Here is a 19,139-nt window from a genome sequence, read left to right as displayed (position 1 = left end):
TGGAAAGTGAATAAGGCTCAAATAAGAAAGCTCAAGTCAAAAATCCTGTTTCAGAAAAAGTCCTGTGCAGAATGCATCCTAGTCTTGAAGGTATCTGATAGAGTTTGCCTTTCTGGGGTTTTTTTAGGGATGGAAATAGCATGGAGTCCTGTGCATCTGCTCTGGAGCAGCCATGCTCTGCACCATGCAGAGTGAGCCAGGTTCCAGAACAGAGGCTGCCTTGAGGTACCCCATGATTTTGGTATGCTCTGGCAGGCTGTGAGTCTCCCACAAAATGCAGAATCACTGATTCAGAAAGGAAGAAACTCCCCCAGATCCTCTCCTGCCATTGCATGCCTTTACCTACCAACTGCAGAAGAATGTGCCCTGGCCCCACAGGAACTATGTGCCACTTTGCACAGCGCCCCACTTCCACCGGTAGTACAGCGGACACCCAGCCACCATAGCTGCACCCTCCAGGCTCTCGGGTCAGTGTTCGCATGAGTGGTGGGAGATGGAAGTCTAAAACCTCTAACTGAGGACATGTTGAACCAAATGTGTCCATTTCCTGATAGAAGGAGTTATTTAAAAAAACCTACAAGTAAGTGCTTCTTCCTGTGAAGGTTTTGAGACTGTGAGTCCTGGTTAGATCCTGAACATTAGAGAGGTGAGTGTTTCAGATACTCAATGGTTTTTGGTGTTTAAGCAATTCCATATTCAATATATGACAGTTCTTAATAATCATTTGGGGCGTATAACAATCCTGTAGGCTATGGGGAGTGCAATTCTAGATATATGTGTGTTATTTGCAGATGTCTAAATCAAATTTTGTATCTATTTCTAAGAGCCTGAACTAACCTTCTTAGCATAACAAGTCAACTCCATACAGCAAAAATCGAAGAGAAAAAGATCAACACAACTAACTGTTAGAATAAGTGAAAGAAAAAGTAGGAAACCACCTATTGCAGAACTGGGGAGTATAAAGACAATTATTTGCTGAAGAAACTGAAGCCATTTTACAAAAGTGCTTTGATGTGTCTTTGCAATTCCATTTCACATAGAGAGAGCAATCTTGTTTCTCAGCTGGTATAAACTGTCAGGGATGCATGGAAGCCAATTTCCTTCGGCTTCTGATCTGGTCGAGAGATATCATCTACTGTTATCTATACTGGTATCATCTAGTATCATCTATACTGGTATCATGTAGTATCTTCTATACTGGCAACAGGATAAAAATGTACATGTCTGCATATAGCTTTGCATCTGACGCTGACAAGGACAGAGAACTGTGCTAACATAGAAGAGAAAAATAACTAGTCCAGACTAAAATGAATACCCATGGCTGAAAAATTCCATATACATATTCTTGCACTGTTTACTCTTTAGTTTCTGTTTTCATTTATTTAGAAAGTGTTATCTTCAAACTGGATGATATTTATATTAACTTTGTTTATAGACTTTTCCTATGCAGTACAAGAGCATATTCCCTCCTGCAGAAGGCAGATGTTGCAGTAACATACCTAATGTAGTGCTACTATTTCATGCAGAGAAGATATAAAATATGATGCAATCAGGGAAATGGCAGTCAAGTGTGATCATTGCATTGGGTTTTGACAAAAAAAATGTTATGCTTTTCCTTCTTTAGCAATCAAAAAATTTTCAACCAGTCAGTCAGAAGGCAAAGGCTAAAGTGACTGGGACTTATGGAGCAACATTTTGCCAACATTCTTACAGAGCTTCATGGATCTCCAAGAGATTTTGTATAGTGTTTTTCTCTTGTGGAAAGCATGTGCGTGTGCACCTGTAAGATGTGTGTACACATGCATGCCTATTCTCCTAGAGGAGTTTTTCAAGACTTTGACCTGTGGATGTAAGTTCAATGGTGCCAGTCTGCAGGAACGAAGGTCTGGAAATGTGGAGTGCGATGATACCAACCACATAACTACTGCCTGAAGTGAGAGATTCCAGTAATTTTCCCTGCTGTTATGGGAAATGTCGTATGTAATTCCAGTTTTGACAGGTTTTTCTGTAATTGATATTTGACTACTGGACACACCTTTTGCTGGAACAACGCACTGCCCCTCAGGCTGTGATGTGATGTCTGCAGCAGCACTGCTACCTCAGCTCCTGAGCTAATAACTTCAGTCTGCACAGCTCTCCATGGAACTATATGGGGAACTGACCTGCATTAAAAAAATATCCCACTCCAGCATCAAAGGCCTATTTTTTTTCAGTTGGAATCTGTGCTGGCTATATGAATGGCTGAAGAAATACCTGTGCCAGCATGGTGGTGGGAAAGTCAAGGGGTTGGGAGCAAGTGTGTGGGGAAGAAAGGGTGGCAGCTTCTTAAAGTGGCTCAGGTGATGCAAACTTGTCCATTGCCCAGCCCCAGTGTACCTATGTGTACTTCCACCACTGTTACTTTAATTCATGTTTGTGATCAGTAAATCGAATTCAAACAACTGAACAAGGCACCAGACAAAACAGAATTTAATCTGCAAGATAAACCATTGCTGCTGGAATGCTGGAGCTGCCCTAGCACTGCCTTCAAGCCTTCAAGCCAGACAGGGTTTTGATGTGCTAAATGCAAAGATGTCATTGGAACTGAGTTGCCAGTCAATTTCCCTACTATGTACACAACACCGTATTTTTAACACTTCTGCCACTGTTCAGCATGTGCAGTGTGTTCTGGCATGCATTTTAAAATGGCTGTGTCACCCCTGCATTAGCAGGCAGGCTTTTTAACATAATATTTGAAAGACTTATAAGCAGACAAACTCCAAAATTTGAAATTAATTTCCCTTTAACAGATTTGGTCTAAAGAAATCTGAACTATACTAGTTGACCATAGTTTGGCTTTAGCTCCACAGGTACTTGCAGTCACACTCATTCTGGAACTAAGCAACCAGCATTCCTGAACCTGTGATACAAGGGTGAGACAGGTTGTTCTTCAGTGTGAACTCTCTCTTTTTGAAAGAAAGGTTATAACTAGGGAAGGATTTTCACTAGGAATGTGGTCTTGAAAGTTTGATTCTTTAAATCTCTTCTTCTTCTGAAAAAAGAAGTTAATCATATTCTGACATCAGAATATGATTAACTATGCTATTCCTGTGGTATCTCATTTCAAGAAGACCACAGCAGCGCCATGGAAGCAGAATAGTTTTATTTTACATAGCATGCAGATTTAATTTTGAGATGTATGCTGACAGCCTATGTTACTCCTTCTGTCGTCATAAAACAAAGTAACTAAGTTTGGAAAATCTCAAATATACTTTTTATTTGATCTTTAGAGCTTCTGAAAATACTCAGAAATCCATCTGTTTTGCTTGTGATGAGATAGGAGAAAACTACTGGCCTTCCAGCTTTGTCCTAGTGTACCAGTGGCAACACAGTGGAAATTTTATCTATTCGTTAATATAAACTTAGACCCTGAAGTCCATATATGCTTGTTATTCCAGCACTGTTATCTCTAAAGTCAAAAGATTTTTTTCTGAATAGGACTGATTAAACATGTCAGAAATTAGATCTGTATTAATTTAGTGCTATGTGTTCAATACTGTTAGGTGTATAACTGTTTCTACCTCAGGCATTTAAAATGCTTTATATGCTCTATCATTTACAGACTAACTCCACATTTTTTGAAATAAAACTTTTTCAGTTTTTCCACAGGGCCATAGAAATAACTGTAATTTATTATAGGATTTCAAAAATTTCATGAACAAATGATGCTTTCTTTCTTTCCTTTTTTTCCTTGTCCTACAGTTGTGTAGAATTAGGGGTTTGTTTTGTTTTGTTTTGTTTGTTTTATTTTGGTTTGGGTTTTTTTTTTTAATTGCAAAATTAAACTATTACAAAGGCAAAGATGTACAAGCTGAAATTCAGGACCTACTGAATAGCCTTCCCATCGAAATGGAGCCCAGAAGCTAAATTATAAACCTCTTGGTTTATCTCATATGAAGTTCACTTATTAAAGGATATTCAACATTGTACTACTAAGGATTTAAATAAAGCAATATGGAAGAAAAAAAGACCCCTGAAACAGTGAAGTGACCTCCTTATCACCTTTTGTGTTGCAGGGAGGGTCTCAAGCACAGCTCTGAGACAATTCCAGGGTAGGTTTCTTTGGCTCCTGAGACAAAGGTTGTGGTCCCCAGGACTGCAAAGGTGTATGGGATTTTCCATCCTGTCTGGTCCTTCTCCCTCAGTTAACGACCCCTAGTTCAGTGCTTCTCTGCCACAGGCTCTGCATTTCAGAGAACTGAGCTGAGAGGCTAGAAGGGCAGATGCAGTGAAGAGCTGAGGACCTCAGTCTCAGGACACAGTTAAGATAGATGGAAATCTACTTTGTACCTCACTTCTCAGTTGGCTTTTCTTTGAGTAGGAGATTGGATAAGATGACATTCCACAGGTCCATTTCAACTTAGGCTGTTTATAGCTTTGTGCTTTTATGAAAAAAACCCCAATCCAACACCTGCCCCCTGCCTCCCCCCTCAAAAAAACCCTAACCCCTAATTTGTAGTGTGATTAATTTGAAAAGCATGAGTGATTTTTCATGTAGAATTTATTTAGAGTTATGGGACACTCTCAACGTTCAAAAGAAATTTCAGAGCATTTCTACCACTCAGTTCTTCAGCTTTAGATTGATGGTAAATATTTCTCTTTTGTCTTTGCCTCTGAAAGTCTTCTTACTGTATTGATAGATGGAAATCAGCTCCCGATGTCTGAATAAAATGAAGTATGAACGTGCTTAAGCAAGACCTAAGTCACCTGTGTAATTTTAAAGCCATTTTTTCTGTTATGCCATTAGCAGAATATATGTGACCAACAAAGATATGTAGAAGTGCTGCAATTTAGGAATTAATTGTTCCAAGGAACTACTAAGCATAACATTAAAGATGTGATTCCTCTGTACCAGGGATGCAGCAACTACCCAGTAAAGATACATACAGTGGCAACTAGTGTGTGACAAATAACAAAAGATATGAAATTGTTTCCAAAGTAATCATACATTTACTGAGACAAATACAGTCTAGAAATAAAATGAATTGTTTCTATTTGTCCTTTGAATTGTAGTTTAATAATAGAGACAAAAATGGCTGAGGAGGGGAAGCAACCTATTAGTGAAATTGTGATACTTTTGCTTTCAAAAAGCATTTTATTTCATAAACAGTTCTGTTAATTTGGTATAACAGATAGGAGAGTATCACAGTTCAGTCACACAGCCTTGAGATTATAACCTGAGGCAAGGTTAGCTTTAGTATGACAATTTTTTCAATTGATAAGTTGGAAATAAACACTGCCTGCTTTTTACAGAAACACTGAGGAGAGCAGGATGTTATGTTTTATTGTGTATCCTGCCTTTTAGTCAGCTCAGTATTACTTTAAAAACTTGGAGTCTTCTGCAGGCTTTGTGTGAAGAGAAAATAGTCACAGAGAGCTATTCTTTTGCTTGCTGAAAATTAGTATCAAGCACTTCTACAATACAGTCTAGACAGGAAATTGCCTTGTCCTTCAGTAGAAAATTGATTAGGTGATTCATTACATCAGTCATTTCAGACACTCCATCCTTCGAAAATTTGTCTTCTGTCTCTGATAAAGGTAAGATCTATAGGTCTTCTAAGTACGTGAGTCATCTTAGGCTGGGCATTTCACACATGTCTTCTTAGGATAGCAATTATTCTTCTGTGGCTAAACCAATTGAAGAAAAACATTAAACTTACCTGATGCTTATCTGTAGGGTGCTCAGAATACAGGACAGAATAAGCCTTCTAAAGAGAACTTTTGGTCCTTCTGTTCCTCTTCAGCTCTCAATCAATGGCTTCTGTTCCTGTCTGAAATTTTTGTGCTCCCCCAGGTGAATGCTCTCAGCAGAACCTGAATCTCCCCAAGGTATTTTCATTCCATAGCTACCTATTGATTTTCATTTAAGTGTGTAGATCACAGCATACACTTTAACTCTGTGCATCAGCTCAGAAAAATTCTTACTTCCACAACACCTTGTTCTTCTGATGAATTAATGATTACATGTCAATCACAATTATCTGACTTTTAGCATTTGCAATCAGCACGTGTCATAGATGAACCTAAAAATGTGCTCCGTGTATTCCAACTAACAGAAAAAAAAATAAGCCAAAGAGCAAAGAAATGCAGTAATTAATACCAAATTATGAGCAGGACATTTTCAGAGGTCAGAAAAGCAGGAGTGGAACAATAAATGAACTGAGTGTGAGTATATGACATGGTAAAAAGGGAAGAAACTAATTCTGTAATAAAACAGTCTTTAAAAAGTAGTGAAGAAAGACAATAAAAGAAACAGTTGTGTTGCTTGGGATTTTTAAAGGATTTTTTTAAAGAATGATACACAAAATGATCTTTTCCTTTTTTTCCTCTTAAATATGTAGTTTTACAATCTTGATTTGGACAGAAAGTGAATTTAAAAAATGCTGAAAAAGGTAAGAAAGTATCCTTGAAAAAAACAAAGTATGTCCAAGCAAGTGAAAGGGAAGCAAAATGTGAAAAGTGGCAAGTTACACCTCAAAAATCAATATTTTAGGGACTATTTGCTAAAGGCATAAAAGCTAACAGCGAACTGTTCCTCAAAGCCCTGGGGCGTGAGGAGCCTCCCTTGAAGTCATTAAGGACAATTGACATATTAATGACAGGAGGAGTTACAGCAGAAAATCCAAAGGGAGTCTTGCATGTTTCCTCAGCCAGGAAGATCTAAGAGACTCACACTTCAGAAGTCATCTTTACAAGGATGTATCAGAAGATCTGTTTTAAACTGAAATGTCTGTGAAAGAGATTGTAGAACAAATTGTGGTGGTTTAGCCTCAGCCTGCAAGTCAGCACCACACTTTCCCCCAGGGGACCAAACTGCCAGATCATATGATATTTACCCAAGAGGTCTAAAGAAAATTGAGGATGAAATAGCTGAACATTAACTTCCTGAAAACTCTTTCTATACTAAAGGTAAGGAAGGTGGCGATTAAGACAATAACTTTTTGCAATCATTTCAATGAGGGATTCTGGGATTACAGACCAGTTATTCTCTAAGGAATACTAAGTAAATTTGCCGATGACATGGAATTGGGAGTAACTGTCATCTCCCTTGAGGGCAAAGAGGCCCTGTAGAGAGACCTAGACAAGTCAGAGAGGTGGAAAATCACCAGCCATATGAAGTTTAACAAGGACAAATGCCGGATTCTGCATCTAGACAGGGCAACCCTGATTGTATGTATAGAAGAGGGAATGAAACACTGGAGAGCGGTGCCACAAAAAGGGACCCAGGCAAGTTGAATAGGAGTCAGCAGTGCCCTGGCAGGCAGGAGGGCCAACAATGTCCTGGAGCTCATCAGGCAAAGCATCGCCAGCCAGTCGAGGGAGGGGATTGTCCCGCTCTGCTCTGCACTGGTGCGGCCTCACCTTGAATATTGTGTGCAGTTTTGGGCACTGCAATATAAGAAAGATGTTAAGCCATTAGACAACATCCAAAGAAGGGCAACAAAATGGTAAAGGGACTTGAGGGGAAGCCATATGATGAGCGGTTGAGGGCACTTGGTCTGTTCAGTCTGGAGAAGAGGAGACTGAGGGGAGATCTCACTGCAGTCTTCAACTTCCCCGGGAGGGGAAGTGGAGGGGCAGGTACTGATCTCGTCACTGTTATGACCAGTGACAGGCATGAAACTGAGTCAGGGGTGGTTTAGGTTAGATATCAGGAAAAGGTTTTTTATCCAGAGGGTGATTGGGCACTGGAACAGGCTCCCAAGAGAAGTGGTCACAGTACCAAGCCTGCCAGAGTTCAAGAAATATTTGGACAATGCTCTCAGGCACATGGCGTGATTCTTGGGGTGTCCTGTGTGGGGTCAGGAGTTAGACTCGATCCTGATGGTCCCTTCCAACTTAACATATTCTATAATTCTATGATTTTGATTTCTGGGAAGTAACGCAAAATGTGGAAAAAATAATCCTAACTTACATGCAGGGTGATAAACTTTGTACTTTCTTCTGATGTTCAGGAAAAAAAAAGTCTTGGATATGTAACTGAAATATTCTGTGAATATTTCAGTTTCATGTTCAGTAAAAGTCAAAGAAGCAACTACAAAATAAATCAGCAATTTTGGGTATTACATTTGTCCTTCAGCATGAGCCTTTTGTGAAACACATGCCAAAAGTATCTTTTCTATTATTATTATTATTTGTTCTGATAAACGTATTACCTCCATTTCCAAGCTGCTTGTTTTGATATGTCCTTGGGCAACCACAGCAGGAGCAATGCTACCAATAAATGATTACTACAAAAATAGTGAGCAAAACAGCATGTCAAGTTATGTCCACTTTTAAAATACCGTGTTACATAGCTGGTCTTCCCTCATGTCTCTCATGCCCAGAAGGGACAGGGTAGAACTAGAAAAAAGTTCAAGGAAGGACAATAACAGTGATCAAAGAGATTAAATAGCTTCCAGAAGAGGTACAATTGAATTTTTTAGGACTGTTCAGCCATCATGACCTGGAGAAGACAGTCAATGACTTTTTTTCCTTCAGAAGTGAGTGAGAGTTCAAATAATATTTTTGAGGAGGAGGTTGAAAATGAACAAAATTAGTTATTCTGTGGAACCCTTTCCCATAGGATATTTTGATATTAAAATTGTACAGCTGCTCAGAAAGCTAATTAATGAAAGAAAAATCCACCAGATAGTACACAAATATATATAATACCTCTCCTTCAGAAATTTGCTGAACCCCTAGTTACTGGAGATTGAAAAAGTATTGTGGAGAAATATTGGCATATTCAGGCTTTGTTTTTACACTATTACCAAGATACCTGTAATTTGCCACTGAGAAAGAGGTGTTGCACTTGATGGACTTGTGACTTTATACTGTAAGATATACTTATAGTCCATCATTTGCATACAGGAATACCCCATGCAAGATTATAAGGGCTATCAATGTTGATTTTTGAAGTCCTTTATGCACAGTTATGTGGGCAGACTCTCAATTAGAATCTACCTTCTGTAAGTTTTAGGCATTAATGTGGCTAGATTTTAGGTACGAAGGGAATAGCATGGCTGCTACTAATATTTGGCCTCCCAAGAATGCAAAGTACTTCATCAGACCTTGAGAAAACTAAGAAAAAGAAAAATGTTGGTCTGAAGTAATAAATTACTCGTTTCTAGTAACTACACACAACAGCATGCCTCTGAGGAAGCGTGTGAAATTCTGTGCAATCATCTTGAAGAGAGGATAAAGAAAAAATAAAATATTCCAAAATATCCAAAAGGAATAATTTGAGTGAGGGTGAAAAATAAAAAGATGTAAAAAATTTTGAAGCTCCCTGTAGTTGAATTGTTTTTCAATATACAGCAAAATTAGGTCTCCTTTCAGGCTTGGTATCTGTCAATATTACACAGTTATGAATTCCAACCGAAAGCAGATTTGTCAGTGCAACTCTGTTGTCAAATTAGAGCTGGAATTTTAAATTAGAAAGAAGTCCTCAGTGTCTTCAGTGTGGCCATTTTCCACAGTTTCTGATGAAGGTAGTAGGAATAAAATGCTCCTTTAGAGTTTGCACTTTGCTGATGACTATTTGACTTTAATGAAAATCCTTGCTTTTTAAGGGTAGAAATGAATGCAAGTTATTACCTTCTGCTTGTTGCTCATGGTACTAGAGGAATGAATTGAATGCTTTTTCGTTTCTAGAATCAACATTCTAGAAACCAACAAACAACCAACAAACAAAAAGCCTAACATGAATGGAAACCTCACTAGCAGCTCTCAACTGCTGTGAATCAAATGACTGCGGTCTGATCTCACTTTTTCTCTTTGGACAAAATCCATTTTAAAAAAAAAAGTTTCATTGACCAATAGATACGGACTTACATATGCAACTTAAAATCATTACATTATAGGAAGAATTAATAGAATACCTGGGCAGGAAACAGAAAAACAAGATTTCTTTCTCCAATTATGGTCAAATCACTCATCTCTTCCTCTCCTTTTCGCTTACTTTCTTTCGCCAGCTTTATATTTATGCCAGCAGATGTATATTGCCAGCATTGTAATTCCTTCTCTGCACATCAAAAATTCCTGATAACAATCAGGATGCAGTGGCTCTAAATTAATATAATAATCAATACCAGTTGGCTGGACCTCACTGGTTCAGAGAGATTTTTACATAGCTGTGAGATACTAGCCAGTTACAACTTTATAGCCCATTGCAACATCAAAATTGGAGATTTGAATCTTTCCTTGTGGTTTAGGAATAACTGGTGGCAGTAAACGTCAGTGTGGTAATGGGAAGAAAATTTTCATTTCTGTTTGTTGCACATCATATTTTCTGAGTCACAAAGGTGATAAGCTGGTAGCCTTTGCTTCTGAGACTGAATGGGGTACTTCCAGGCAGTTGGGAGATTTTCTGGATATAATAAATTTTCTGAAGAGTGTTGAATTTATTTTTGCTCTCTAACCACAGCCCAAATTCAGCAGACTTAAGAAAGCAAAAATGGCATCATCAGCTCCTTTCTTCTGTGAAAAAAGCACCTCTGTAAAGCAAGGGTTGAAGCTACCAAAGAGAAATTCCGTTTACATTTTTTTTTGTCCTACTAGTGTCTGTGCAATCTAAGAGGACTTTATTTCACAGTGATGCTAGTTTGATTCATTTCATAACAACAGGATTTTCAAGTTGATTTTAGAGAAAAACTATTCTGTGAAAGGTACACAGCTCTGGCAACAAGCTAATAGGAACATTGTGCTGCAGCCCAAAGTGTATGAGCCCTCACTTGCCAATCTCACAGTCATTCCCTGTTGATATGATTGGATTATTTCATTGGATTATTTCCCAGATGGGCATTAATGTGTTTGTAGGGAGTATTCAGTTAAAGGGTCAATGTTTATTAAAGCTAGAGATATTGCACTTGCTCTGAACATGTAATTAAAATGGCAGATTGCTCTCTGTTTTGCCTTTCATGGAGTAGGCTGCTTTATAAACCAGCTCTGGATGATTCTGTCACCTATTTTTGTCAAGAGCTTTAAAGTTGATGTTATAGGCTTCTTATATGAAATTAAATGAAATAGTATTTTTCCATACAGCTAAGGTTTTCAAAGATAATGATTTATATTGTAGTCAGGGTAATTCCATATTTTCCCAAAGACCTCTGTCTTGGTTTATGGATTTGTTGTACCTATCTCCCTCCAGAGCTCCCTGCTTCTGCTATTTAATCTGGGGGGGAAATCTTCGCTGAAATAAATGTGACTTAGGTCTATAATTTCTAACTACATGATGCTCTACTTGGTCAGAATTTCTACATAAAAGCAAGATTCTGACCATATTGTAATTCAATTACACCTTTCATACCTTTAAATGTGCTCAATATTAGTAATTCTTGTTTCCTTACAATTTCCCCTCCCTAAAATATTGAAGGTGTCTGCTTTCAGGAAGATATAAAATTATTTTTTCTTAACCTATTTTGTCTTATCTTCATTTTGTATTTAATGTTATATATTCTATACTTCAGTTCAGTGGTGAATGAAATTATGGTTCCTATATATAATATATTATGTATTAGAAATTAACCATTGATAGAAAGCAATTTTTTATCAGTATTTTTAATAACATTAGGCAGTAAAATACTGTGGTTCCAGATATTAAAACTCTATGTTCATTGCTCCAATACACTATTTCTACCATACAAATTCAGTATGCAAATCCTTACTTCCCTTATTCTGTCTTTAGAAGAAAGTCTCAGAGCCACATCCCCAGGTTCAGTCAAGAAAAAACTACAGACCTGAAAAATGAAGTCAGGAAGACTTCTTGGTTTTCAAAGTAACCTTTTGACCATATGTCATTAAGAGGCTAGATCTCCTCTAAGAGCCTCTTCCAATTATACTGGCTTAGTGCTATTCCAGGAGCTTACCATGTCCAATCACCCTAAAAGAATCCTAATCAGGCCTTAGGCTAAAATGCTGCATTAACAGAAAAGCTGAACAGCAAGTAGGGTGTTGCATTTCCTTCCACTGATGATCTTGTCAAATAATCACATTTCCAAATTCTCGAGTTAAAATAGATGAAGTGTGATTGAAAATCAGGGTCAGTCTTTTGTTCCCAGGGAAGTAAACAAGTTAGACCTACAAGTAAATCTTAGATTGTAGCCTTGGCACATATTTGAGGTGTTGGATCTTCGAGTTGAGCCTGGATGAACAACAATCAGGGATAATGCTTTGCATTAGACGTTTAAGAAGTGTCCTTCAGAGCTGCTCACATTGTTCGTCCTAGGAGTATAGGACTTCTTTACAACTTCTGATCCAGCCCTTCACTCTTTGAGATTTGTGGTCTTAACAGCTCTCAAAACTGCTGTGATTTGTGTCCTCTCATCCTGTTTGATGCTGCTTCAGGGCTCTGAAAAGAACTGTACTGTACTCCAGACCCAATTGATACACTATGCAATGGCCTAGAACATTCTGTATGGCTGTATTATGGCAAGATTAATAATAAGACTTCCATTATGTTAATATTTCAAAATTTTTATTTGGGACTAACAGAGTTTGAGAGCATGAGAAAGCATGATGCTTAACTGATTTGAATTGGTATTTTAGGGCCTGATGGTTTCACATGTTTCATGCACAGAGCCACTGTGACATGTAAACTGTCAAGCTCAAATTGGGTTTACCCACAATAACTAAAGAGGCATATTTTATATGGTAGTACCTTATCTTGTTTTGCATGTCTTCCATTCATAGAGGATTAAGGTTGTGCCAACAATAGCAAACTGTGTGACTGATATTATTAGAAAGATGATGGGAGCACTCTTTTTCTTTTTTTTAATTCAAACAACCACTTGCATTAGCCCTCCCACTAGTTTAGTTATCTGTTTGTAGATTATCATGTAAAAGCAGCACATTGAACCAGCAATACTGAAATAGTAGAGAAGGTTGCCTGCTTATATTTCCCTTGCCCTGGCTGCTACACAAGGTCATGAGCAGTGTGCAGAGGTTTGGGAAAGTGGTTTCTTTTCTGAAAGGTGCTAAAAATGGACAAGAGGCGAGTTGCTTGTGATGCGCAAGTGAGAGAGACAGGGACAAAGAGTTCAAGCAGAGAAAGAGGGTCTATCCAAGAAGAACGAGGAGTAGACATCGCGCTGGGCCTTAACGGTGATGGGAAAGTCTTTCTGGGGAGCAATGGGAGACGGTTGAATTCATCTCAAGACAGTAAGTCTTTAATTTGTGGGACTGAGGGTGAGACTGAAGGAAGGGGAGTTGTGTTTATAAATCATCTGTTTCTGATCTATTTCACTATTTTTGTTTGGAAATCAGTGCTTCGGAAGTTCTAGAAACACAGAAATTTTCACCCACTTTAATTTGGATGGTTTTACACTGACCCACCTTTAAAAACTGACCTATTTCAGATTCCTATTGCATCATTCTTAATAAAACTTTCTCCTGAAGTGTAGTTAGCAAGTCCATACCAATGAGATTAGTGTTGTCTAATAAAACTGATAACTTAATGCCTTCTCTGTGTTCCCATCTGATGTCTCAGCTAGAAAGACATTCCTCTCTCTAGCCATCACTCCTAGGATTAGTTAATAGCTGATGAAATCTCAGGAAAGCCCTTGTATCCTATGGGTCAGGTGGTAGCTATGCTCCCTGCAAGCAGGTGTGGGAACAGATATTTTCTGCTGATGGAGGGTTAGACCTTTGCAACTGTGCAAGTTGTCAGGAGCAGTAGCACCAGAGATGGAAACCACAGATGGCAACAAGGGGATGCAGCTGTCTGCATGAGGCTTTGCGTCCCTGAAGCAGCTGCACCGGGAATTTAGTAGATGCAGCATGGCTTATGTATGCTGAGTGCTCTCCTTTAATCCTTCTGCCTTCGCTCTATCTTTGTTCATTACATTATTATTGCAAATTATTATCATTGCTAAAGTGCTAACAGTATGGCCACCAGTTGGCTTAGCCCTATGTTCTGTGTTCTCCAGGTTCCTGGTCTAAGGTAGGCCACACTCAGCATTCATTGCTAATTATTATTTTTCTTGACTTTTTTTTGTTTTGTTTCTTGCTTTACTTTCCACTTTGAGTAGACACGATTTGTGGGTGTCAAGAGCTTTGTGTAGGAAGGGTAAATATCATTATAAATGGTAGCCCATGGCACAAGAACATGATGCAAGGCCTAATTATTGAACACAGTTTCTTTCGAATCTATCACCAAAGCCAGAAGATCAGGGTAAAATATAACCTTGATGAAATACTTAAATTTCAGCTACGATTTAAATTATATTCAGTTTTGCACAGAAGAAAATTAAGATTAACTTTATACCTTTCAAATTCATTTCCACTTCACTAAATTTTTTCTTCCTCTACTTTGTTTCTCCAGTCACTTTCAAATTTGTTCCTCAAGGCCATTATCCCATCCGCCTTTTCATTTATTTATTTGATTAGCTATTAATAAATCCTTGATCTCTTATCATTCTCTGTGTCATCATTAGCACTTTGGCATTAGCACAGAAAGCATACAGTAAAACTCCTCTTGATGTTGGAGCAAATCTTTTTCTCTGAAGCATCCATGCAGAATTTGGATTAGCAGTTGTGTTGCATCCAAAGGCAGTCTGATCTCCCACTGGTGTATTACATACTTCTGGAGGGAACTGGATCTTGCTCCCCCACATTCCCAGTTTTGGGGGAACTGACAGGCTAATTAGGTCTCTATTAATGCATGAAGGAGCTCACAAGGATACTTTAATTTGTATGCTGGTAGAAATTCCCATTTTACTGCTTGAGTCACCTGAGGAACAACAGACGTACAGTGCAGTGCCATCTCAGCGCTGGCTTTTTCCCACTCTTGCCTCTCTGGAATTTGCTACCAGGCACATAAGTGGATCTAAGCCATTTCCAGACAGAGAATTCTGCAGGGATATTAGCTTTGTTTCTGGCCCGAAGTGCAAAAGAGCCTCTGAGGTGGTCATTGTAAGAATTTTTTTCCCATTTTAATATCTTTTTGCCCTGGCTTTGGGGCTGCAAGGCATCACTGCTTAGAAACAGTGCATATCTCTGAATCAATGCTGCAGGAGAGGTCAGGAAGAGGAATAGATAAGAACACACAGAAAGAGAGTTTGTTTATAACAGTATTTATTTAGCATTTTTTCAAATTCCTTTGGGTAACAGAAAACATTAAACATAGAGGTAGTTCCAGACAAATGAGAATGATTTGAATTCATAAGAGTTTTGAGGAAGTGAAAGAAATGAAAATTGTTCACACACAGAATATATTGACTTGCATTAACTAGAAAACCTTGAACTACTGCTTGTTCAAAATTGTAGAAAATATTTACAGATGATATTGCTAACACATCAAACCATTTCCCCCCCTTTGTCTTCCCCTTCTTTACTTCTGAGCTTTTTCCCTTCTGTGTTTTTCTTCTTTTTTAGTTCTCGACTTTTTGTCAGTTTTCAGTTTTACCCTTCCAGTCAATACATTTTTTCCCTCATCTCCCCTTTTGCCTTTTGTGTTGCATTTACTCTGTCTATAATTTGTCTCCCATGTGCCTTTTTTCTCTTGTATCACTTGCTGTGTCTCTCTCTATATAATTATTTAGATATTTAATTTTCCTGAATCAATTTGTATTTTTTTGTCTTAAAAGAAAAAAAAGTTAAATGGGAAAGGCAGCTTTCAGTTAAATATTAAAGCTGCATAATGGGCTGCTTGCTGTGTTATTTACCTTCATGTTATCCTGGCACAAACTGACAAAGGAGATAAAATGAAGGATCAATGAGAGAAAAAAAAAAGAAGTGTTGACTGTCAGGATCACCAGGAAAGCATGGTATAATGACAAGTATTAACCTAGACATTCCTTGGGATTCCCTTTTGGTGTCATCTCTGTTCTGAGTATTGTTTTCAAAACTGTAAAATGAAGATTTTGGAACTTCCATCCCTCAAAGAGGCAATGTGAAGACAAATATATTAGAAGTTTGAGTGGTGACCACATAAAAAGGTAATGACATCATGCAAGAATGAATAACAGCTAACTTCAAAGTGGCAACAGCTTGACAAACACTTAAGCCGTTGACAAAATATTTAAGTGGATTTTAGACTGTGTATTTTCAAATTCATTGTCAGCTGCTAAAGAACACAATAAATTTTCCAACATTTTATTTCCCATATAAGCTCTCGAGACAACTAAATCTCATCATACTATCAAAATATTTTTGAGATACATTCCCTTTTCAACTCGATTTTGGAAGATGAATGTTTTCCAAGACCAATATATCATCTAGATAATTAATAATAATGCAGAAAAAATGGATAAATTATTTCTATAAATCAGCTATCAGTTTTTAAAATGTTGTAGTTCTGAAAAGAAATATGAAAATTGTAACTTGATTTAATGAAACATTTGCAGGATATCTTATTTGTTCTATTTTTATACAATCATTTTTTCAGAATAACCAGTTACTGGGAAGTGAATTTTGTACATGCAGTTCAAAATTCACAAAATAAAAATAAAGTGAGCAATCAGGGATGAAGAGTAAATGAAATAGTGTTAGCCTCGAGCCTCTTTCAATAGCTCTTCTGACATCTTTGTAACATTTTAGTAACATCGACAGGAAAAACATTATCTCACTGCTGGAAAAAGAGAAAAGATGGAATAATGTGGAAAAGAAACTACAGCAATGAAGTAAAGTGATGACCAAGTTTTGGTGTAAATTAAGTATTGTTAATGGACCATAGATGTTAGAGCCTTGATACGCTGAAGTAAATGATTATATTCCCACTGAGTCAGTGGGAGCGAGGTTTTCATTCTAATTTCAGACTTAAGCTTTGAAAAGACTTCATAAATAAACACTTGAAGTTCCTCAGATGCCTTAGCTGAACGTATATTTTTATTTTAGAGTAATCTGATTCACTTAAAGCTGCATGACTACTGTCAGAAGTAGGAATGTAGGGTTTGGTGTTTACACTGCAATCCCTACAAAATGGGAGAAGCATTTTGGACAGTGCCTGTGTTATTGTCGCTGAAAGGAAACAGGTTCCTTTACTCATACTTCTACTGGCAAAACAAACGAAGTAAGACTGTTAGCAAATGCTTTATTTCAACACATAATTTGTTACTTAGCATTTTCTTCATGTTTACTACTGTTCACTGTTTGCTTTCACAATTAATTTTGATAAAGCACCATCATATTACAATGAATAATCAAGGAGTGGCCCAAAATAATAGATTAATGTTTAATCAGTCTTTTACTTTCCTAGCTTCAATGATTCTAATGATTGGTAGTGTAAATTTAGCGACAAAAATTCCTAATAGACATTACAGAGATAAATGCAGTTCTTCCTGGTTCATAATTGCTAGTAATGCTACCTTTCCAGGTGCTCTGAACATATTCTATTGGTGGTATTTTAATGTCTAATATAGAAGGTTGCAAATATTTTATGTATACTATTAATAGAATTTTGCCATTGGAAAATATTCAGAAATAAGTTTTTATCTAAAAAGATGCAATTGAGTGTTTTAGGAAATGAAATCCAGTGAGTTAGCCTTACATCATGAATATTTATTTTTGTCTTTGTAGTGTGCTGAGCACCACTTTCAGGCTTGGTCTGTAGGGTGTGTATGTGTATCTCTGCCTTTCCAAGTTGAGAGCTTCATTTAATCTTGACCCCAGAAGAGAGTTTCTCATCAAGGTATCTGGCCATAGCTTCAAAGGGAAGCTCATACATCTTTTGTGTTCCTCAAACAATGGCACTCTTCAAAATTGCCAAGTATTGGCCACAAAAAGGGAATATAAAACTATGTTTTGTCTCTTAATCTAGTGGCCTCTGCAAGTGACTTCTGGAGGCCTTGTACTTGGATGACTTTCTCTTTTGTGCATTTACAGTTGCATCTACTTGTTAATCATAGCCCTTGCTGTTCCCTGATGTTAACAGGAATTATATAAATGATTAAATAAGGACAAAAATAGTACATATCTTATAAAACAGAAATAATTTATCCTTGTAGAAAAGATCTTACATAAGTAAGATCATTTTTAAGTGGTGAATGGCCATCTTTGACTCAAAAGTAATTGGCATGGGCTTCTTGAAAAGTCTGAGAGAAGAAAGTCCAGCTAAAGCCAGTTTTGAATCACACTGATGAGCCAGGGAATTCCTAAAAGTGCCATACAAATAAATTGCTTTTCCCATTTTCAATCTTTTCTCATCAGCAAATGCATGGAGATAATCCCAAGATTTTCTGAAGAGTTAGAGACAAAACACATTTAATAAAAGTAGGAGATGGGGAAAATGGCGCTTTTTTTCTTTTTTCTTTTTTTCTTTTTTTTTTTTTTTGAGAGAGAGAGTTTTTGAGCAAAGTAACTGAAAGAATCTTTGCAAAACAAAGAATCTTTGGACAACCTCCCTCTGTCCTCAGAGATTTATACAGGATAAATAGAACAAATAGTGTCCCTGCATGTTTGTTTATCTATGAAGCTTCACCACACAAAAAGTAATGATACCCTTTGATTAATATCATCCAAGTAATAATATCCTTCTGACTGCATCATAGGAGTAATAATAAGCTTTCAACTATTTCAATGAGTAATGTATTTTTGACATTTTACATAAAAATAAAAAGTCTCTTTAGAAATACATACTTCCTATTTGCTCTAGCACGAATTTTAATATCAATAAAATTGTTGTGGATTTGAATGCAGATTTGACCCATTGTACAAAAGAAGTAATAAAATTCTAAGAGTCTAGTTACTTTTACAGTTTTCTTCATAACATTAGGATTAGGCAATTAATCTGTTTTAATAAACTTTTTGTCACTATTCCACATGACAAGCATATATTAGCAGACAAGGAAGGAACAGGGTGACATACAAGGCTTTTCAAAACTCCTCTGTTTTGTTTAATTGGATGTTATTTATCATTCAGCAAATTAGCTTCGAGAGGAAACTGTTGCTCATACAGAACAGAAGCATTAATACTAAGATACTGCATAGCAAGATAGTTTAGTTAAGCAGTGGCTCTTAGGCTGTTTATCATCCAGTCTTATGTTGACATGTAAAGACTTTTCCACATGACACAGTAGAATGTTGTGTGAAATTGTTCCTAACAAAAATGCACACTTTCTTCTTCCAAGTTTTTACTTTAATTACCTAATATAACAGAGATTTAGTGCAATAAGATAATATGT

Source organism: Manacus vitellinus, unplaced genomic scaffold, assembly GCF_001715985.3.
Source record: "Manacus vitellinus isolate BGI_N305 unplaced genomic scaffold, ASM171598v3 scaffold_4_pilon, whole genome shotgun sequence".
In the NCBI taxonomy this organism is placed as follows: Eukaryota; Metazoa; Chordata; class Aves; order Passeriformes; family Pipridae; genus Manacus; species Manacus vitellinus.
This window is presented reverse-complemented; position numbering follows the sequence as displayed.